A 24540-nucleotide genomic window follows, 5' to 3' on the forward strand; every position below is an offset into this window, starting at 1 on the left:
TTCCAGTGCTACATCTGTGATGCAGAGTAATTGCAGTACATAGTTTAAAACTCAAATTATTGTAGTGTAACTCAGGGCTTCAGTAAGGTGAAGATTTTTAATCATTCTTCCTAAATTAGTGTAGTCCAAATTCAATGCAAACTCATTACAGTGCTTGTTCACAATAAAAATGAATGCAGTCAAAGCTCAGACTCTGAGGCACTGATTTTCACGTTCTGTAGCCTGATATAAAAGACAGATGACATTTTTATTTGGGCAAGCCTCAACAAGGGCCCATGGGGAAAAAAGAGATAGAATTTACTGTTCTTGCATATTTCCAGAGCTGAGTTCTGAAGTCAATGGAATTGAAGAATACTGTGCAATTAAACATTTACTTCATGTCTTTCAGTGGAATTAAGTAATTTTAAAAGGAGTCACTAATTTCTTTAACCCAAATTCCTTATGAAACAGAAGAGAAGCACAGTAAGATTCTTCAAGAAAAAGTATACTTTTTGTAAAACAGGAAGTATTTTCCTCCTCAGTAACCAGCTAGGTACTGCATTTGTCACTCTTTTCAGGAATATTATAATTTTTGTGGGATACTAGTAGTTTGGAAAATTCTGTGCTTTGACAGTACCAAAAGAATTCTATATTGAAGTTTTGCAACTTCTAACACCTTTTATCCATTCTTTTGGTGCTATGTCTAAGTATATTTATAAGCAAACAATTCACAGTACATATGATGTTCTCAAAGTGTTCTCACTCTTCTTGTTGTTTGTTATTTCAGGTGTGAAATCTGTCACCTAAGTCACTGGTATGATTTCTAGTTTCTGCTATATTATGGTTATTATTATTTTTTTCTTCATTGTTTGCCAAAGATGATAGAATGGCCTCATTAATTCAGTGGAAGATTTCAGGGTAGGTTACAATTAAAAGGATGATCACATTCTTTTCATGTTTATAACTCCGGCTTTTATTTCTTTTTGAATTTGTACTGACTCTTTTTCACATTTGTGTTTAACAGTGTGTTGTATGTCATTCTGAATACTGCTGTGTATGATTAGTCACTATGATTTATAGTTAAGGTTTCAGCAAAATGCTTGTCTGATCCAAATAAATATTTATCCCATTTCTTCTATTTTTTGTGGAGCTTAGTCTGGCTCCTCCAGACACAGTTTAATTTTCTGGTTTATCAGATCAATTTGTCACAAAGAACAGAAACAGGTGAAAGAGCAGATCATCAATTCGTATTGTGTATGGGGCTGGATAACACTGAAATTGCATTGAATTAGAACTCAATGCTTACTGGTAGGGAAGAGAGAGACCTATAATACAGAGCAATTTTCACAACCAAGTTATACTCAGAGCACACAGAAATACTAGCCTGACTATACCTAGTTATTGATTGACAGTAGTGACTCAAGATGGAATAAATCGATGAAAACCTCAAGCTTCCCTCTATCTTTACCCCTTTATTTTAGAGCACAAGCAACCATGAATCATTAGTACTTCCTTTTCATCCCTAAAGCCTTTTCTTTTTTAAGGACTGGACTTGAGTTTCTGAACTAGCAAATATTGGCAGTATTTGTCCACTGAAGACAGCACTGAGGAGCTGATTCTGTGGTGCAGATAGTATGAGCAAACTAAGAAACTATTATAGATTGTGTCCCTAGTAAGCTGCTGGCCAGCTGAGGAAGAGAGAAAAAGTCAGATGATTTCCATCAAAGTGCTATCCAGCTTCTACAATTATAGCCCAGGGGAAGGAGATTCTTGTTTTGAATGTATCTCAGAGATTTGGAGTTGGTTTTGTTGTAGTTGGATGGTACTTTATTTTTCCCTTCATAACACAGTCATAAAATGAATAATTAATGACAATAAATAACAATCGTTATGAATATATTTCAGTTTTTGGAGTGAATATCAATATGTCAAAATAGTGTATCCCCCTCAGACCCTTTACAGAAGAGTACAGGAGATAAATAGCTTACAGCTTTTTAACTTCAGGCTGATGTTTTTATTGATTCAGAGTATCACATAGTTCAGAATTATGTCCCTGGAAATAAGCAAGTATGGTGTTGAATTTTTTTAATGGAATTCATATGGAAAGCAAAAAAAGCACTTTTCTTACAGGCAATTGTCTTTGTCAAATACATGTATAATTAAGGTTAGTTATGATATGAAATTGCACCTCGTGACAATGAAAAAGAAATTAAAAAACCCCAGTAGTTTGGTGCCTTCTGGTAGTTCCTTTCCTTCTGGTTGTAGAAGGTGAGGGGAAGGTAGAAAAAGAGAAGGGACACTGGCTCCATTTATTATGTTTTCCCATATAAGAACACAGGACTGGCAACAGCTCTATGGATTTCTGGGAATTACAGGTTATGCTGTAATAGTCAAATAAGTATATTTGTCTTGCTTTACTTCAGATATAAATATTTAAATCTATTTTGTATATATTTTTTGGGTATATAGATATATGTATGTATATATATAAAGTTTGAAACCTAAAGAACAATACAGCAGGGAAGAACAATACAGCAGGGCACAAGCAATTAATGAGGTTTCTGAATTGCTTTAATGATAACCTGTTACAGCCGTGGAGAGGAGTCCAGAAGAACTGGACTCAGTTGATATTCAGGGTTCACCTCCTTCAAGGTGAAAAACAGTCAATGCTGTTGAGCAGGATTGACAGAAGCAGACCTGAATGGATAAGCAAGGAAATGATGACTAAACTCAGACATAAAAAGGAAACAGAGAAGAGGGAGAAGCAGGGACAGATGACCAGTGAAGAATACAGAGACACTGAAGGAATCCGGAATGCCAAAGTAGACCCATGTTGAGCTGAAATTGGTAAGGGACATAAAGACCAATAAGAAGGGTTTCTACAGGTACAGCAGCAAAAGGAGAATTAAAGGAAATGTGCTTAAGGTGATAAGGGGTCTGATGACAAAGGACATGTAAAAAGGCTATGGTACTCAAAGTCCTCTTCATCTTGGTCTTTTCTAGTAACACTGGTCTTCAGGAATCCTAGGTCCCTGAGACCAGTGTGAAAGTCCAGAGCAAAGACTTACTCTCACTGTGGAGACAGATCAGGTTAGGGACTATTTAAACAAAATAGATATATAGAAGTCAATAGAACTTGATGGGATGAACTCACAAGTGCCAAAGGAGCTGACTACTGTCAATGCAAAGCCACTCTTGATTATCTTTGTAAGGTCATGAAAATTGGAGGAAGTTCCTGAGGTCTATAAGAGACCAGAAATTACTCCTGTTTTAAAGACAGAAAGAGAGTGGTGGGAAGTGATTCTTCCCCCTGTTCAGCCCTGACGAGACACATCGTAGAATGCTGTGTTATGCTCTGGGTTTCCCAGTGCAAAACAAGCGTAATCTGAAGCAAATCCAGCAAAAAGCCACAAACATGGAGAAGGGACCTGCGCCTCTGATGTACAAGGTTCAGAGAAGATCTTATGATTTATATAACTTCATGATGGGGAAGAGTAAATTAGATGGGCTCACACTCTTTTCAGTGGTGCCCACTGTTTTAACTTTGTTTCTCATCATACAAATTCAATTAAATTAGCCTTATGTTAAAATTTTCCTAAGTCAAGTTTGCTTTTTCCTTGACAGTACTTGGTAGGTGATCTCCCTGTCTTTATCTTGACCCTTAATGAGCTTTTTTTATCTCATTGCCTCTCTCCAAAGAGGGAGATTCTTCCAGAGAATTGTTGTTATAGGTTTAAATTTCTTTCTCATATCAAAATGAAGTTACAGTAGAGCATCTTAAATGGGATTGCCACATGATTCCTGCACCCACTGAAGGTGTGAGGACAGCAGGTAATACAAGCTTCAGGATATTTCTCCACAAGAAGCTTAAAATCTATTCCTGAAGCAGATCCTTATTTTTATCTTTTATTTGTTTAGCTGGTCATACAATGTTGTCCACCTTGAGGACATTGGTTTTAAGCTTCTGCCCACAATCTGTTCACACCTGGGGCTTTTTGCTCATTTGGTATTTGCAATTGTATGGGATGAGTAGAAGTATATATTATATTTTTGCATTTTCTTGTTCATACTCAGGATGTCTCAGCATTGGTTACTGTTAGAGATAAGATACTGGAATATGGAGAGTATTGGATTGGGATTTGCATTTGTCTCTGAAGAAAGAGGCTGAGATTGTTTGCCAAGCACTGCTAAGCTTTGCTTGAAACCTTCCTTCTTCTGTTAAATATCACAATGCATTCTGCTTTCATTTGGCACTTCTAGTGTATTCAGGACCGTTCAGATGGCTCAACAGAAACATGTACTATTCCTATCACTGAGAATCACAAAAATCAGAACAATATTATGTAGCTTCCTTCAGAGACCAAAATGCCAGTTTTGTAGCAACAGAAATCACAGGAAATAGAGTCCTCATTATTCTATTAATTGTAATGACATTTTGAAAATTGCATATTCAATACGTGTTGAAACACCCTAGAATCTCACTAGGAGTAATAGATGGGCATCTTTCCTTTGAGATGTAACAATTATTTCTAACAACAGCATAAAGATTTTAACTTCACATAAGATTTATTACATCTAATTGTTCTAGTTCTACTAGACATATTTATTGCATTCTCTGAGATTCTTCAACTAAGTAATTATTAAAAAAATTAGGAAAATATTTCGTAAAACCCACTGATAATTTCAGTAACTTAAAATTGGCGAATTAATAACAAAAGTTGCATAAAATAACCCTAATGCCCAGAAAGTCCCATGTTGAGGACAAAAGTATTCCTTGATTTTGGAACTGGTTTTGTGAATGTAGTTCAGGACAATGACTCCTAAGACCCCTGTTATTTTCTCCACTTTTCATTGCTTGCTTTTGACTTTTCACTGCTTTTCCTTCTTTGTAAACCTCCTTTGCTTTTAAGGCCCTGGAAAATACAGACACAATCTATTGCTTTCCAATAATTAGGCTTTCCAGTACTACTGGATAGCATCAACTCAGGATTCACTTTCTTCTTCCCCTGCTGTCCGACAACATCCTATTTTGGGCAATTGTCTTATAAATTAGATTGCAAGGTTATGTTTCTATTCTGCACTTTTATCACACTTAGCAAGTGGCTCCAAGGTACTGTAACAACAAACTTACCAGTAATGTTTCCTTCTAATTTGTCTCTTGTGTTCCCTGCACACCATTACGTCTCTTAAATACCCTTTGCTTCATTCAGTCTTCATTCAGCCCCTATGTCAATCTGGCTAAATGACAGATGATCAGAGAGCAGTCCTTGACTCTGAAACCAAGCAATTAAGAAGACTGACTCGCAATCACACTGTTGGCAATTAGCTCTCTTTTTAATAGGTTTGTCTTCCAGAAAACCAGATGGAGTGGTGTAAGACATAGCCAGGAAGTAAGATAAAAATTAAGCAAAGCAGATGACCAAGGGTCTATTGTTTAAGGATACTCCCTAACAACAGCATAGTGTGGCTCTTTGTCAGTAATCTTACCTAATGTTCAGATTGGAACAGGAGTGTTTTAATGTCCTGCTTTTCTTTTCTCTTCTGGAGTGAGGTTCTTCACACTATATTAGAGGTCCTGAAAATACAAAAGGTAATGGAGTGCAGAAGAAACAAGCCTGACAGCTAATCCATTATGTTTTGTGTAGTGCCTTTGAAGAAATAACAACGAGACTGTGATTAATTTTAATAAAATGTGTGGGTAATGCAAACATTCTAAGAGGTACAATCTGCAAAGTAGTGTAGCTATCTGATGGACTGGAAATATCTTTCCAAAGAGAAAGACGATCACTTTATTTGCAATTAGTGAGTCCTAAGAGCATGCATTAAAAATTTTGTTTGTATTTAAAGGGAAAACTTTTAGCCATTGCAGCCATATTTATGAAAGAGATTTCCATTACTTCTGCTATCTTCCTAATGGACTACAAAACACCAAGAAAAGTGAAAAGAAAGAAGTAGAATAAATGGAAAAAAGAAAAAAATGTGCAGCCTACACTGAACAGAGAGATGATCCAGCCCTACTAAGTCACAGACAAATTACCCAAATGCTATGTTAGGTGAGATACAGAAACAGCTAAAATGACCCTTACTCTTGAGTTTTATCCACACCATGTTTTTTAGAATTTGCTTGTTTTCCATCATGGGAAACTTATTTCTCATGAAATTATCAAGACCTTAACCCTTTCATTTACTAAAATAAAACTTGTTCCTCTTGAAGTTGATCTAGTGTTTGCACAAAATGGGAGGGAATCTGCTAAATATAAGGCAGATTGGGTGTCAGTAAAAAACGGACAAATAAAACTATTTTGTACATAAATCAAATCAGATAAAAGCTCAGTAATGTTGCAAATTGACATGTGTTTCCTCACAAACTTCAAGATCTGTAAGTGCCAGATATGGGGAAAATACCTCTGAAAAGTGTAAACCAGTATATTTCTGGAAAGAAACAAGTGATGGTAGTGTATGGTATTACTTTAACCAATATTTCTACAGAGCCTATTTTTCCCGTCACTTTGATTCTTGAATGTAATGCTTTAGGCATAATCACTTCTGTCTCTTTTCTTCATCCTTTCTTACATTTTGTATATATTGTACTAAACAGTTTCTTTCTTCTGGTAGGCTGGCTGCCTTCCTACATATTTCTGCTGAAAAGCCTTCCTTTTATATTACCTTCCTCTGTGGTTTCTCATCTGACTCTCCTTCCTTTTTTCTTCAAGTATGTTGCCAGTTTTACAGCCCAAACTCTGTCTTTCCATAATCCGATCCAGTCCAGTTTTCATTTCTAATCCCTGGAAACAACCCTTACAAGTCTCACTCTTGGTATCTTCCTTGTACACTCTGGCATCTGGGGTTGAAACTGTAAAATATTGCCCGAGGGGGGGAAAAGTAGTTCCTGAAATTGTGTCATATAGCCAGAAGCCTTTGTTTTAGGTCAACAAATACAGGTAGAGGAACTATTTTCACCTAAGGGTGGGTATTTTTAATTCAATTACCTCCCACTAGGTGTACAGGAATGTTTTGTGTAGCACATGTCTTTGTTTTATTTTTCATGGAAAGCAGGCTGATATCTCCTTTTTCATCCCTGCAGAGCTTATTGTTTCAGAAAGGCCAAAAGGGTTTTTCCTCTTTGTGTGTGTGTGTGTGTGTGTGTATGTGTGTGCATGTCTGCCTTTATCATCATTTCTTCTTCTGTCCAAAGAGGATGCACTCCTGCCAACAGCACAGTAGTCTGAAGAGAAGAGGGGCTGCTTCAGGCCAACTTGTTCCCTCTCTTTTATGTTGTACTCAAGGTAGATGGAATATATTTTTCTTGCATGGGGAACTGGTACTCGGAGCAGAAAATTCCCAAATATTGTTACTGAATATAGGCAGATGATTGCCAGTACTCTGATATTTTAATATATGAAAATTTGGGAAAATTTGGAGTACAAAATAGGAATTTGGAATGTGTTTATAACACACTTTACATATAGCTTGCAACCAGACAATTAAAATATAGATTTACATCTTAAATTTTGTCTCATGTTAGGCTGTGACCCCAAAATGCTGGTAACAAAAAACTGAATATTCCAGAAACAACCTGAGAGCTGAAGTACTGAAATTCTGTTTCTTTGCCTCAGAGAAGTAAAGCATAGATAGCTTTGAAGGGTGGAGTGCCACCATGAATTGGGAATAAAAGAGGCCTTTTATGTCTTTCTTTTTGGTGTGCAATTTGTGACTAATTTGCCGAAAAAGAAGAATATATGTTGCCTTTCTGGGAAATAACAGAATATTTTGAATTTAATATACAGAATAGTTTGGAGTTTCTTTTAATTATTTTTAGATATAATTTGAGCATAAATTGTTCATTTTAAATGCATATGGAGTAAATTACAATTGCAGTTGAAAAACAGTTTGTAATACATTTGAGTTGGTATTTCCAACTATAAGAAATATGTTACTCACTGATAAGATGCTTAAGTGGATTGATGGATCCACATCTTCTCTACTTCCAATGTCACTGAGGAGCAAGAACTGTGAATCAGCACAACATGTGCACTCAATAAGTAAGTTCAGGGATTATACAGTATATGGAAATTTTTTTAAGACCAAGTACAACTCAACATAATTATATAATTTACAAACAATGAAGCACTGAAATTTCTCCAGAAGTTCACTTAGCTGTGCACAAGCTTACGATATAATTCCATATTAGTTACACAATCATTTTAGATGTAATTAGTGTCATAAAATTTGAAGTGTTACAGAACATTTATGACAGCTGTGAAGGAACGACTACAGATACAGGATGAAAATACAGTTAGCCTTCAAACACATAAATCTTTGTGAAGTAATGTCAGCATTTCCAGTATATTTTCAAGGAAAAAAGGCAATAAACTAGGCATGAGTTTCCATTATTTATCTTTTACTAATTAGCTGTGTTATAACCAATACGTATTTACCTCCCCCTAGAATTTACAGATCTACTATAAATTACATTTGTGCAACACAGCAACATGAACTTTTTTGTTTTCAATGGAAAACCATAATATATTATGGCACTACAAATTTTATCCGTAGAATTTTATGTTTGCTGGCATTTCAACTATAAAACACCTATTTTCAGTGGTAAATTGCTTTAGATAAGAAAATTAATCAGACTGAGCTCAAATTTTATCTTTAATTTCAAATATAATACAGAGGGTTCTTGTTTTTTGTGGTTTGGTGTTTATTTTAAGTTTGAATAAATTATTTTACTTTTCACTTGGATCTCCTAATAGTCCCCTTTTCCTTGTTAAAGTCAGTCTTTGATATTTAACTGTTTTGGTCATATATTACAGTTTGGTACTGAGACTAAGAAATAAAAATTTCAATTTCTTCCCAGATGAATGCAGAAACTAAAGCAAAGTTCAAGAAGAAAGTGAAAGACTTTCAGTGTGTTATTTCAAACTACCTGCCTGAAGATAGTTAATCCTGGTGAAGCTCCTTAAAGCAATCAAGGATGCCCTAAGGGAGAGAAACATTGGGATTGACCTGTCGAGAATATGGCCTAGTAACCTCTTGCTGAGGCTACTGGTTGCCCCTGTGGGTGCAAACAGTTTGCCCAAGCTGCACCCCTTGAGACTTACCACTTTATCCTAATATCCTCAGAAATTCAGTCCTGTCTCCTCATATTCTCTCTAAAGATCGATTGTGGAATTCCAAGATAGCACAAATAATCTGGGGATTTTCTGAGCCAGATTAAGATTCTTATGTTTAGTAAATACTGATGGCCTCTCCTTCTATTTATTTGTTTCATTTTTTATATCCACTTCCAGTATCCATATAATCATGTGACAAGGAGTCTCTCCATTTAAGTGCAATATGGAAAAAGATGTTCTGTTTCACATGAAATATACTGTTGTGTCATTTCACCTGGTATCCCTAGTTTTCATGTGCTGAACAATAATGAATAGTTGTTCTCCGTTCACATTTAGTCACAGATTATATAGGAAGTGAGGACCTAATATGTTTGCCCTATCTTTTTTGTGGGAGTTCTATGTGCTATGTTGGGTTACACATATACTACACACAAAAATGTGAAATAAATTTCTATTAAGAGTTTATTATTATATTGCATATTCAATGGTTACACTTGTATCTGTTATTTTTCTATATTTTCACTTTGTCTTAAGAAAGCTCCTATGCATTTCCATTAGTCAAAATTGCATTTAGAACACTAAATTTGATGGTCTGAGTTTATTTGGTTATCTGCCTTGTGTTGTTCGTTACAGTTATTCCAAAATCAGCTGTCCACAAGCCTTTCAGGCCCATTTACATCATTATGGGGATATGATTATGTGTGCATTCTCTAATACAGATTTTAAGGCACTTTGCTTTATTGCTTGTGCTAAACTAAAAATATACACCTGTGACAAACTGGGACACCTTCTCTGTCTTCATTTTTCTGTTTACACAAAGCAAGCTCCTTTAAGGACATGCTCGTCCATACAGTGGAGTGTAAAAATACCTGAGCAGGGTGAACAAGGTCCATAATACAATGCAGAATAGCAGTATCTTTTTGGAAAGGAAATTTCCATCATCTGGAAATAACCTGATACAACATCCCAGGTCTCCTATGTCCTACTTTGTTTTCCAAGTCTAAACTTCTATTTCCGCTAGATGCTGTATGATGCAGTGTAAGTCTCTCTGTATTGGATTCTATTGCATTGGAAAGATAAGTCTTTACTGTTATCATATAAATAGTTTTTATACTTCCTGGATCATTTAAACTGCTTTTATGCATAATTTTGATTCTATTTCAATTCAGCATAAGGGATTTTGCATACCTTGAAAAATGGTCCTATAGACTTAGTCCTCTCTAACGGTCCACTTTTGATATCATAGGGTTGTGCTTTCTATTTTTTTCTTTTTTATTTTTCTATTTTTCTTTTTTCCTATTTAGGCCTCAAAATATCACTGCTTAATACTTATGGGAAAAAAATTAATATAACCTATTTCATATCATACTCATTTTTTGATATTTCTTAAATTTTGAGGAGATAAAAAGTGAAAAGTTAATCATGTAATTCTACAAATAATGAGAAACCGTAGGCTACTATTCCTTATTTAGACATGGACATCCCTTGAATACAAGATTTTTCCATCCATCATTGGTTTCAGATTCATAGTTAGATCTAAATCAGGTTTAATTTGCACTATAGCATCTCTCTGGGAAACAAAGAAAGTTCCAAACTTTCTTCTTTGGTCTATGTAGTTAAAATGTGATACTTAATGCTTAGCGCTCTATGTCTAAATGCTTAAGTCTAAGACATCAAAAAATGTTAGTTCCATTTTACAGATAGGCTAGAAAAGTTGGGAAGCCCTCAGAGCAAGCCATTCCTAGAGCTGGCAACAAATCCCAGCAGTCACAGCTGTCACTCCACGGCTTAGATAACTCTGCCTCTCTTTAGTGTTTAAATATCGTGATAGGCCTTTACCATTCCTGAATAATTCTGTTTGTCACTAGATAATTTGTCTTGGGGAAAAAAAGAGAATAGTAACAAAGAAGGGATCAAAAAGGATTTCCTAGTCATCAATGATAAGCTGATTTTAGGGCCACTGCTGAGGGGAATATACAAGGCATGGGTTAGTCTTGCTGGGAATGACTACAGTCATACACAATTATACAAAATTATTTCAATTAGTTATAAGTTCATAGGAACTTGAGATTAAAAAGCTCTTCTATGCTAATGGCTTTTAAATATACCTGAAAGCTGGGTTGCATCTACTAGAGATATATTTGTAGCCTTTAAACACACCAGAGAAATTTGGTAAAGCTGTCAGTGTAAGCCCATCTGCTTTTTCCAGTAAATTCAGTGGGAGCTTCATCATTAGCTACTGAGGTAGAACACACTGGTTGAATTTTAATATCTTGTCCTACAACTGATCTGGTACACCTTGATTGTTTACACAAATGTTGACTGATAATATGCCAATTTGAATTTTAGGGTGCTTTTTGGATTTCAGTATTTAAGACTTGCATTCTGAACATCTTTTAAGATTGGCAACTTCTTGTTTATTTATTTATGCTATGGAGAAACTAACTAAAATGACATACATTAATTTAAAACTTAAGATTTTTATTCATACATAACTAAATGTTTTCCTCAATCTAGTTGTTTGATCTTATAAAAATTTCTTCTTCTTTTATTCTGATAAAATATTAAACATGATTGCATTTGAAAATGAGTTACTACAGTATAGTAATTGGGTTGTTTATAAACATTTAAAGTTCCTAAGTGTAACATTGTTCTCTATAATAATTTGTTGATTGAGCTGGCAGAAGACAATGGGTTTTGATTAGATGGTGCATACAATTAATATGTATGGTTCTCTTTCTCCATTTTGTTTCCACTTATGCTTGTACATTCGTGGTGGGGGGACAATTTATTTTTCATTATTATTGGTTCTGCATGATTTTACATAATTGCAGTCATTCTTAGACTTCTTCTAATGTTCTAAGCTCCTGATTACCAATCACCTCTTTATTCCTGTCAGTGTGATCAACAGTCACCTGAAATCAGCAACTAACAACTTAATTAAACATATTTTAGATACGACACTGGAAGAATCTAGATTACTTGAAAACAATAGAGGACACTATACTGAATTCCAGGCCTCAGCTTCTCAACAGGGCAAGTTTAAATTCAGTTTTGGGATTTGCTGCTTACTATTCCAGGACCTGGAATGGTAAGGAAAGGCAGGAAAATATGGAATTACTGTTCCTACTTAGATGAAGGGAGAACAGAGATGGGAAGCTGACTTTAGTGGAGGTAGTTGTTCTGAGTCCATCAGTGATGGTTTCTCCAACATCACATCACCCTCAGCAGCATACCTTTAAAATTATTTAACTTGAGCCAACAGTTCAGGTATGAAATAAACAAACAAAACAACAACAATACTAATAATGCTAATAAAATAGTTTAAAAGCCTTTTTGGCCAGGAGGTAGCTACAACTACTTATTTATTTATTTATTTTAGGAGAGGCATGAGAGGAGTCCAGCGATAAGAATGTTCTCTGGTTATAGATTACTGACGTATTGTGGGAAGAATTTGTGTTAGACCTGATACAATTTGATTGTATATGGAGCACCAGATAGCTTTCCTCTGTGGAGACTGATCGATGATGTGAGAAGAAATTTGGGGATGAAGACTACCTGATTTGCATTTTGCTGGTTTTTTCCACTTGCTGTCTGTCCTAGCTTCATACTTTTAGTATTTGGAGAGCATTTGTTTCTTGTTTTTCAGTTCTGCAGGGAACAAGACAGCTGAGCACTGCTCTTGGCTGGATCAAAGTAACTATGTAATGAAAGCGATTTGAAGGTAACTGTGTGAGTCTCATCACTGTAATTATAAGCAGACTACTGGTGGGAAACCTATTTCTTACTGCAAAATGACAAAATTCCTGACATTTTTGCGGTTCTGTATCTTTCCAGGGGACCCTTCTGCAAAGAAGAGATGAGTTTGCTTGAAATATCTCAGTAGTATCTATTGCAGAGACCAGTATGAATGAGAAGGGCCTTTAGGTAGCACAGTGGCAAAGATTTATTTTTTTTTACAGGGATATAAGATGTGCAAGACAGTTGCTTTGAATCCATTCTGAAAAAAAAGCCCTTAAAAAACCTCCACACCAATGTTAGCTTGAAGTAAAAAAAATTCCCCTAACCCAAAGTCCCATGGTATGTAGTGTAGTGGGCAGTGCTGGGTTATGCTGGAGTACTAAAAAGACATATTTACAGTTGTTATGTTCCAGTGTAACCCCATCTGGAAATAAAAAAAAAAAGAAAAGAAAAGAAACTCAAGCAAGAGCATCAGTTGATCCTTCTGCTCTGAGTTAACTTAGTTTAATCATTTCACAGAAACCAAACACTATAGCTTTACCTTTCGAGTTGTTATCCTGACTCATAGACTGACACTTGATCTTGGCTCAGCAATTCTTCTCGTAAACTGTTCAAATCCTGTGAATTACTGTGAACTACAGTCAATTTTTAATTTCCCTTCTGGCAGAAATAAATATGTAACCTGCTTTGACTGTGCTAATATTTGTCTTAAACAAAGATTTGCATAGACCCTCTCCTCCTATCTTACACTGGCCACACTCATGTGAAAAATAGCCCTCAATGCATGCAGGATGTGTGAGGTAGTTGTCTGGGGATTTTAACGGAGCAGAAAAATGCCAAGGTTTTGGAGAATGCTATAGGATGTTTCTTCTTGGTAAGAGATGGGAGGAAAGGAAAAGATTTCAAACTGATTGATTTTGGGGAGTAACATGGGCTGTGCTCTATCTCTCTTATGCCTGAGCATGCCACTCATCTATAAATCTGTCCAAATCTTATTGAACTCTAGGGCAATGCATAACCTTCTGCATTCCCTAAACATCCAGAAGAAACTCATATGAGGGACAAAGATCAGTTCCACAGCAGAAAAATGGTGAATATATAACTTTACTCTGTGACAAAGAAAGAATCTAGTTTAAATTGCAAATAAGTGCTTATGCAGAGTGGTAAAGAATTTGACCATTTGAACCAATTCACTTCACCACCTTCATAGTAAAAAATCACCAATCATCAGGCATGGCTTTATTAAGAAAATGGGTTAAAGCATTGTCAGCAGCAACCCATTTTTCAGCAGACGTTGTTGCTTTGCCCATGTTCCTCCTTATATTCCACAAAGGAACTGGCCTCCCTCCACTGCAACATGCCTTATTGGCATACAACTTTACATTTAGCTTTGCCATATTAGATTACATCTGTATTCTTTGATTACTTTCATCCTGTTTGCTTGAAAACTGCATTTTTTTAAATCTTAGATAACACAAAGGCTTGGAGAATGAAAGTTCAGCTACAGAAGTGCACTATACATACGTGTATGCTAGAAAAGATTATATGGAACTAAAAACAGTAATTATGTTCATCACTTAAGCTTTTCAAGAAGTGTACTAGATACAGTTTTAAACTTTTCAGTCATTATGATCTTCATAATTCTGTGGCTTAACATGTACAGAAATTACATCTTTACCTCCAATTTCAAGAACTTAACAGAATGCTTTGCTAGATGGGAGCAAAGTTTGTGAAGTTGAAGGTTGGAACAGCTGCTATATTTGCCCATTTTCAGAAGACAAGCAAATTAAATTCTATAAAGCTAAAATAGCATTCTGTTTCTTGTTATGTGTATAGTAACAAACTGTTTTTATTAAGCAATTGAAAACCTTCTTATGCTGCTATATAAACACTGTTTATTATTCTTTCAGCATTGTATCCTTCTATCAGTCAAAGATATATGCCTTTCTCAACACCTTCTGCTCAATCTGGTTTTGCTTAGTAATTCTTCCAGAAAATGTTTGTAAACCAGCTTTCTCATCAGATATGGCACTAGAAAAATGCATCTGAAAGAGAAAAAGAAATTTGAAAAATACCGTGTCAAGGAATTAATTCATGTTTAACATTCTAACTACTATAAAGTTCTTCTGCAGATGAACATTTAAATAAAGCTGTTTTATTAATCTCTGAACTTTGTACTTAGTTCTACTTCATCTTTGTGTTTTACAGTGTGCCCTATTGCAAATATAATAATAGTAATAATCAGTATTTTATTCTTTCAGTAGTTGAAATAGCTGAAGAACAGGTAAAGCATTACCATCACATAAGAGTTAGAAGTCAAAAATTTGAAGAAAAGGCCTATGCAGAAACCTAATGAAGCTTGTGCAAGTCCTGTGGACTTCACGATGCTTTAAACCACCTCAGTAAGTCCTTACTAGAAAAACACTATGTGTAGCTGCAGTTTGGAATACATAAGTAATTTTACTGTATTCAGTGGCATTATTCTCATCCTCATCTGATTTGAGTGGTGGTTTATATAAAAATGACTTTTTCTCAAAACACCAATGTAGTACATAGAAATTCTTCCAGGTCCAATGAGACTCAGTCATTATCTGGGATCAAAGAACATAACCTGATTGTTTTGCCTCTCTTTTTTATGTCTTGAGACCTGTGGTAAATGCATGGAGGACAGATAATTTTCTTTCAAACTTGTCTACAGTGACCTTGAGTTTTTTAAAAAGTTAATTTCCATTATAGTGCTTCCTATAATTTTCATCTATTTCAGAATATTAGAAAACAGCAATAAACAGAAGGGTTCAAGCCACAACTATTTGCTATTTCCTTCCCATTTACGTAGACTAATCTCCTTTTCTATTTTTTTTTCCCTCTCATCTGATATCTCATATGGAACTAATATTGCATCACAAAACTGACTGGGAATAGCACTGATTGCAGTAAGTGAATCATTACTGTCCATCCATCCATTACTGTTACATCCCCAGGGCACTGACCATATCATTTTCCCTGCCCATTGTTTGCCATCCAGTTTAATGGCAATACATTAAAAGGCAATGGATGAATATAGTAATAACTAATGATAAGAGGGACAAGAATGACATGCTTTATGGGTAAAGGATAAATAAAAGACAGAAAATGGCTATCATACTTCTTTAAATGGATCTTGAACTTCTCAGACTTGGCTTTAAGGACACTTGCAGCTTTCAGCTAACTACATTAGGAGCATTGGCACTTTTTTAAAAAGAAGGCTTCAAATGTAAATTAGATAACTGAGTTATATGCATTAGAATGCACCCCATGATAACTGTATGACATTACTTTAAAAAGCATTGATAGCACTATGTGTACAATGACTTTTTTGACACTGAATATAAGACTGTTCAAACTAGAGATCTAAAGATCACTTTGGCTCAGGTAGCTATACTAGCTGGTAAAGGACATAAAAATCAATAGGAACTTCCATCACATACTGAAAAATTTCTGAGCACCAAACAAAGCCAACCTTATAATCTAAAAATCTAACCAAAAATAATTTTCATCATAAAATAACCTTTTTCGAAATATCATTAGTCATTATTAAACATAAGTTATTTTATCTTAGTATTTTTTTATATATTCATAAGTTTATGTACATTAATGATCTCTGTGTTTGCAGTTTGGGTTCCTGCCTCTTAAAAAAAAAAAAACAGATTACAATTCTCCATAACTAAACAGTATCTTCATTACTGCAGGTAACTCAGCACTCACAGCAAATGCCACCTTTTCACTGTTTAGCCTCCTTTTCAGTCCTGTAATGGACTGAAAAGTCCACAGCAGGGACTTCAACGTATATTCATATGTGATCTAACTGGGAGCAGTGGTGAAATATTCCCACTTTGTTTTCTTTCTTCCAGTCAGTTGTTTAAGCACCTCAAGATCTTCCATTTTGTCAGTCTTCATTTCTTTACCTAAAGCAAGTTTGAATGATGGCACCAAACTGAGTAGAACAATTAACACCTTAAAGAGCAAACACTTCAGAGAAACCTTGAGAGACTGGAGAGACGATGGAGAGAAAGCTCATGAAGTTTATAAGGGGAAATGCAATGTCCTGCACCTGGGACAGAATAGCCCCATGCCCTAGTAAAGTCTAGGAGGCAGCCTCAGGAAATGGTAAAGTTGGGGGTGGATGTGGGGACAAGTGAGAGGGTTGCAGTAAAGGACAGTGGGTCCTGGAGGACAATAACTTAAGCATGAGTCAGTAGTGTGTCCTGGGACTGAAGCAGGGTCAGCAGCCTTAAAAGGAACACAGCCAGCAGTTTGAGGAAAGTGGTCACTCCCCTCTGTTTGACACTTGTGAGACTGTTGGTGGGTTACTGCATCCAGTGCTGGGCTGTCCAGTGCAAGGCAGATGCTGACAAAGCAAAAGGAGTGCAGAGGCTTGGTGAGCCATGGTGGCTTGAGGCTGGAGTAGGTGGTGCAAATCTGAGAGAGCTGGCTTTGTCGAGCCTTAAGAAGGGCTGAGGGGAATCTGGCTGCCATGCACAGCTACCTAATGGGTGGCCATGGAGACTTCTGACAGATGTACATGGCAAAAAGCCTACAAGTGGTGGACACAAGGTGCAGCAAGGCAAATTCACCCTGGATTTAAACAAAAAGAGTTCACAGTGAGGGTAGTTAGTCACTGGAAGAAATTGCCCAGAGAAGTTGTGGATTTTCATCCTAGGAGATGTTAAAACTCAGCTGGTCATCAAGCAAGCCACCTGCTTGATGACTTGATGACCCTGAATTGAAACCTGAATTGATATTTGCTTAGATTAAGTTAGAATGCACTTTTTTTTTTTTTTAGCAGGTTTATTATTGCATGTTTTTAAAAGTACTGTTGCTATGAATTATATGCAAATCTTCTGAAGTAATGGGCTATATCCAGACTGATTAAAATTTAGACAGAACAGTGTTTTTAACTCCCAGACAATGATGTAGAATATTTTTACGTATTAATCAACTAAGGATGCACCAAAAGATAATGTAGAGGTCTTCACTTTCTATAATTGTGTCATTCAAGTTAACTCAATTCTGCCTAAATTCTAAGTATCTGTTAACATTTAATCATGTAAGAATTACAAAATTTTTTTGCTAACTAGTTTGTCTTTGTAAAATCTTGGTGGTGACCTTTTGAATTTCCAGGGCATGAAGCTGCAGTTAGGCAAACTGGGCTTGCCATTAACACCTGTGCTGAATTATTTCCCACTGATTGAACAGGTGTTGGGCACTGTGTAACTCATCATTGATTTAGGCTGGATGATTTTGCTTTAGGATACTTCTAGTGAGCTGAACCTTTCTAGTTGTTTCTTTATGCATATAAAAAGAAAGGAATGGACTTGAAACTACAATCATCACTGAATAATGAGTGCTGGAGCACAAAACCAACTTTCAATATTGACAATCAGCAGATGAAAAATTCCCTAGTGAAAAGAGAGGTATTTAATTTTGCTATAACTCTCTTGAATGGTGTGAAAAGAAAGAATATTATCATCAATGGACATACCAAGTCATGACTTAACTGGATGAATTTGTCAGATATATTTGCATAAGTTTGCTTCAATTACAGTTTAGCAAACAACAGGTTTACTGGTAGAGTTCAAATTCTTGACAATGCTTGTGATCGGGATCTTTAAAAAAAACATACAAAAAAGCTAGCCCAATGCTTGAAAAACAATAGGTTTCAAATCATTTCATATGCTCAGTTAGGAGCATTGGTTTTGCTCCAAGAGCAACTGTCAGCTGTACTTCTTCAAATACAGATCAGCAAATAATACCTTTATTCTAATTGTTACTTTGTTTCTACTGAGATGGTAACCTATATATGCTAATTATTTATGATAACTATTACTAAAGGTATTGCTTTCTTTAACAAAATTGTTTTAGGCAATCTTTTCTAATAGAGCTGGTCAAGAATTTTCTATCAAAATGAATTTTGAGAACAATTAGACTCTCATCTAACCCTCAGTCTGTCAGCTCTTGTGAGAATTTCAGTTATTTTCTCTGAATATCTGAAATAAATAGTTTGGCTGAAAATATTTCTGATCTAAAGTGATGTACATGGGGATCATGGAAACATGAGTCTTGAACCATTAATTTGCTATTCTGTTCTATGAAACCATATGCTTCCAGAAATTTTTTCCTGGAAAGTGTATCTTGGAGGTGGTATCATAATCCGGCTAAACATACACCATGGATGTTTTAGGCTAACTGGTGAGATCAAAAGACCTATGAAGATATGAACAATGTTAATTATAATTTCTTTAACATATGGTTGTCCTACTCTAGAGAAGTTATATTTTACTTTGATAGTTTTTTTAAACTTAAAATGGGGGGGGGGGGAGGAAATCCAACAAAGCTATATTTTATCATAATCTTCCAAGGAAAGATACTCTTTTTGACTTGTTTTATATTCTAATCTGTATTTTGTACACATAGCCACTCTCATGTTTGCATTAGAGACATTACTTCTTTCTTTGGAATTGCTTTATGTGAGCTGATTTGTGTCAGTCTTTAATGGGGGTACAGACCTTAATGGCAGGGTTGAAGTAATTGCAAATGGAATTAAGAGCTTGGAAATATGTCTTGTGTACTTATATGAAAACAGTAGCCAGAAAAATAAATAATAAATAAAATACATGTGTTCTGTAGACACATATAATATAAATCACACGATGACCAGTCTGTCATCTATGTAAGTTACCTTTGAAAAGTGTAATTTATTCCAATTGTAAGTTTTATGACACTAGGTAACCTGAGATACGCAGAACAAAGTTTTATTGGAAGATAGTTCTCATTTGCTGTGTAAGCAGATGTTGCTATCTAAGAGTCACCCAACCAAATCTCTGCTGCTGAATAGGGAGATTTATGATTTGAGCCTCACTGCATAACCAGGTGATAAGTCCTGTCCAAAAATTAAATATGAGAACTTTTCATACAGACACAGGCCAGATGCTCCACAGAAGTTCATATGTTAGAACAGAAAACAACTGACCACAACATTATTGCTGCAGTAAATTCACCACCCACACTGTAATTGCTTGTGAGAGTATAGCCTCCACACTTTGTCCTGCAGCATTTTAATTTTTAAATTTAAAGGTGGAGAGGCAAGAATGGAGAAGGCTGAAATTGTTATGGTTTGGTGCAAATCATCTGTGTAATACTAGAAAAAGACTGGCCATTATTATTACTAGAAAAAGCACACTTTCATATGAGGGCACGTGGGGCTATCTTGTGAGTACCTCTTGCCTGCACAGTAGCTCTGAAATCTTTAATGCCCATGAGAAATCTGTCTTCTGGAGATTTAAATCTGTCTTCTGAGATTGTTTTGTGGTTGAATTCCAAAGTCTTCTGACAAAAACCTTGAAGTACAGAAAAGAAAACATTCTTTCTTGCTTTTGCTAATGATCAAAAAGGACTAGATTGTGACTGTTAGCTAATGTGTCACTCCATGAAAACCACTGGGAAAAATCCTGCACAGATCTGCTGGGTGGATGGCAATTTGCCCTTTAATGCTCACAGTACATTTGTTTCTTCTATACAGTGTGTGTGTTTTGCTATCTTGTGTCTAGAGCAATATCAAGGCTGTCTATTCCTTTTTAACGCAGCTCTGTACGAGTCAGAAGAGAACCTTACAAAAGGGACATAAAGTCTATTCAGAATTAGTCTTTGGGTAGCAGCTAATTTCTACACAAATGAATATGAAGAATGAGCAGGTACTTTATGCTACACTGTAGTTTTTTATGTTGAGAAGATCATAGAAGGAAGATGGGAGTTAACTTTTTTTAGTCTCTTGCATCCCACAGCTTAATTTTTACATTGATAATAGCAAATGGAAAAGTCTAGAGGGAACTATGTTTGTAAAGGATATGTGTATTGTGCTGAGGAAAAATAATAAAAAAAAATAAAACAGTTTCTCTCCACAAGACATGTTTACGATAACAGGTAACAAGGTAAAACCTTTTTTTTCCATGTTAAGGTTGATGGAAGTTTGGTGCCAGCCTGCATGTCCTTCACCTGTTACCAGGGAGTAGATGTTGATTTTCCAATTTACAGGTCTGTTAAGAATTCATGACAAAGCTAAATTATACATGAGAATGAGCATTTTCTCCTCCAGAGAGTGGAGCTAATAATCTGTCAGAAAGAAACATTTTCGTTTCTCCTGCCCATCCCTCTTCACCTTATATTTTGTTTTCTCTATGCCAAGTTGTTGTTTCAATATGAAACAAAATGTGGATTTGATGGAAAGAAAAATATTCATGTCCTTTTGGAATTCCTTATCATTTTTAAGGCAGGGAAAGCTGGAGAGCTAAAAAATTCTATTGGTATTTATCATTCAGGGTTAATTATGTAGTTCAGTTTTAGTATATAGTTCATTAGAACTCTAAGGCCAAATTATTGTCTTTCCTCCTGTCCCCAGATTTCAGATTATTCTTATCCAAAATTCATAGCATCTATCTTTTAGGTCAACAGCATCACTGGTACATCACTGGCTCTTACTAAAATTTTATTTATAAAATTGTTTTCACGTGAAGAAAGACGTAGATCTTTGACAACAGAAAATATTATAACAAGGGTACAACTCTTGGCAGCAGACAGTACCTTACACTGAAATTAATTTATTCCATCACATAGCACAGAGTGAATTTTGGAGCATAAACAAACTGTAAGAAGTAAATAGATTTGTTTCAATCACAGTAGGGAAGCAAGTTAAAGTATTTTCTGTTGCTGAAGGGGAAGTACTGACACTAATATCGAGCAAAGTGACACTTCATGGAAGAAGTAATTGGCAGGTTGAATACAATGATTACAGTCCTGGATGTTTTTGTTTTTTCCTGCTTGTGGTTTGTTGATTCTTTTATCATATGATGGGTTTGTTGAGTCTTTTATCATATGATTTTCCAGGGTGGACAAATCCTTCAGTAAAATTTTCATGGCAGATTCCATAACATAGGTTCTAGCCTTGTGCTGGAAGAAGTTACAATATATAAAATACTACTACTTTGGGAAGAAGTAGTGAATCTGACGTTTCAGTGTCAATTCTGGTTAACTTACTGTAATTCAGGAGTCCTCTGGGTATTCCACGTCCAGAACTGTATGATAACTGAGCTTCTCCTTGTATCCTATAAAAACAACTTGTGAAAAAAAAAAAAAAAAAAGCCATAGTATGTATTGAGTGATAATATTCTTGAAAGGTCTATAACTGTCAAGGGAATCTAGAAAAGTTTAGGATTTCTAAATATGTTATTTTTAGCAAACTTACTCTACTATATACTCTTCCAGTACCTAGGAGAACTGTATAATTATACAGCACGTACATAAAGTACATTTGACATTTGATTATGAATGAATGTCAAATTACTCTGCTGCAAAACACAAAAATTGAGTGAGTTGCATCTGGAAAAGCTAAAAAGGGATGGAAAATAGAATTACGTGAAGACAGTGAAAGGTGTTTAATTCCTCCCTTCGCATTGTCATTGTTTGAGTAGCAATAACATGTCAGATAACGTCTAAGGTAGCAAGAACAACGAAGAAAGCAATTACTTATTGGTTTACTGATGTCCTAGCTGAAGTGCATGATTTATATTTGTTGGTAAAATATATACATCAAAAGGTATAGTAACAGGGGTAAAGGAGGATTCCTTGTGATATGCGGTTGCTTCTTCCTCTTTGAATAAGAGAATGATGGTAGTACATAATCAAATTCTGTCAATGAATTACGAGCCTTCAGAGACCCTTTATAAACTTAGACTAATAAGATTGCTTGACCTACACAGAGAAATCATAGAATCATGGAATTGTTTGGATTGGAAGGGACCTTTAAAGGTCATCTAGTCCAACCCCCTTGCAATGAGCTGGGTCATCTACAATTAGATCAGGTTTCTTAGAGCCCCATCCACTCTGACCTTCCCTGTTTTCAGGAAAGAGGCATTCACCACTTTTACCCCCTGTCTTATCACAATAGGGCCTGCTAAGCAGTCTGTCCCCATCTTTCCCACCAACTATCCCACCAACTTCTGTGAGAATTTCACATGGCATATCAGGATCACACTGGCACATAATTCATAGGAAAGTACAGACGATGCCAAGTATAGGGAGAAAGAAAGTCTGGGGAAAACCAGACACAAATAAGAATATATGGGCCGTCATAGTAGTGATATGTTGAAGCAAGCATATTTCTATGAAGCGGAGTATAGCTGAGGCTGAACTTTTGTATTCTGCCTCCAGCACCTGTTTGAGAGTGAAATTCACCTCCAGCCAACTGTGCCAAACAGCTAAAAAAAAAAAATTTAAAAAATTAAATCAACATCAGCAGGAGACAGTCCTCTCAGCAGTCTTAATTACAGAAAGGACATTATTTCAGTCTCTTCTCCCAGGCAATCAGCAATAGGACAAGAGGGCACGGGCTTAAGCTCTGACAGGGGAGGTTTAGGTTGGATATTAGAAAGAAGTTCTTTACAGAGAGAGTGATCAGGCATTGGAATGGCCTTCCCAGAGAGGTGGTGGATTCACTGTCCCTGGAGGTTTTTAAGATGAGGCTGGATGGGGCACTGAGTGCCATGATCTAGTAGTCACAGTGGGGTTGGATCAAGGGTTGGACTTGATGATCTTGAAGGTCTCTTACAACCCAGTTAATCCTATGATTCTATGATTCTGTTGGTTGTAGTCATAAGTACCTGGGTTTTTAAGACAATCTCTCTGTATTTCTATTATTATGTTTTATTCTGAGTATTTTTTAAGCTATAGGAGAAAAGGTCCTAAGAGCTCTGTGAACCTATGTTTTTAGGTAAATTGTTGTGGAGACAGGACAAATTTTCATAAGTAAGTTGTAACTTAATGTTTGTATCCTATCTGATAGTTTTCATTTTTGCTGTCACTTTTTTTGTGTGTTTCTCTTGAAATCATGTACTTATTTTTTATCTTGGGTATAAATTAGAAGAGTTTGGAACACCAACAGTTAAGTTCTGAAAGCATTCTAAAGCTAAAAAAAAAAAAAAGGCAAAAAGAAAAAAAAATAGTGTTTATGGAGGAATTCAGATCTATCCTCTTGTCATTTGCAAAATGTTTTCATGCTTAAGAACTTGAAAGCAAGCAGTGACAAATTCTTAATTTGAGCACACAGATGCTGTTTGTGTATGTTATTTTCTTTCTGTCCAAAGAAGTCATCAAATGCAAAAACAATTTGCATGCAGACTTTTTCATATGTGCCTGTATAAAGCCTTGCATATGCAAAATGAGTGCTGATAAATGAATGCTCTAGAACCCAGCTAATGTCAAATTTTCCACTTATAAAAGTTCTGATGGCTTTTTCCATAAAAAAAGCTTAAACCTGAGTGGTATAGTTCCCTCTCAAGAAAGAAACATTTACCAGAAATATTGTTTTAACTTCCTAGAAGGGAAGCTCTATCGTTAATTCCAGTTTAAGAGCTAAGGGCTACAACTCAGCTTGACGCCAGGAAGTCAGCCCCAGCAGAGACGGTGTTTACTCAGAATTCACAGCTAGACATGTTCGGTAATAAACAACACCTAAAAGGTTCAGGACACAGTCCCCACGCTCTGGGCCGTTTGCGAGTGGGACACGCTTTTGCTGGCTGTTGATTTACCATCGCACGGGGCCACCTCAGCACGAAGCTGTGGCGGCGTGGCAGTGAATCAGGCTCAAAATGCTTAGCATTAATAAAGCTGTCAT

The sequence above is a fragment of the Myiozetetes cayanensis genome, unplaced genomic scaffold (assembly GCF_022539395.1).
Source record: "Myiozetetes cayanensis isolate MyiCay16 unplaced genomic scaffold, myiCay2020 scf5-8, whole genome shotgun sequence".
Lineage (NCBI taxonomy): Eukaryota > Metazoa > Chordata > Aves > Passeriformes > Tyrannidae > Myiozetetes > Myiozetetes cayanensis.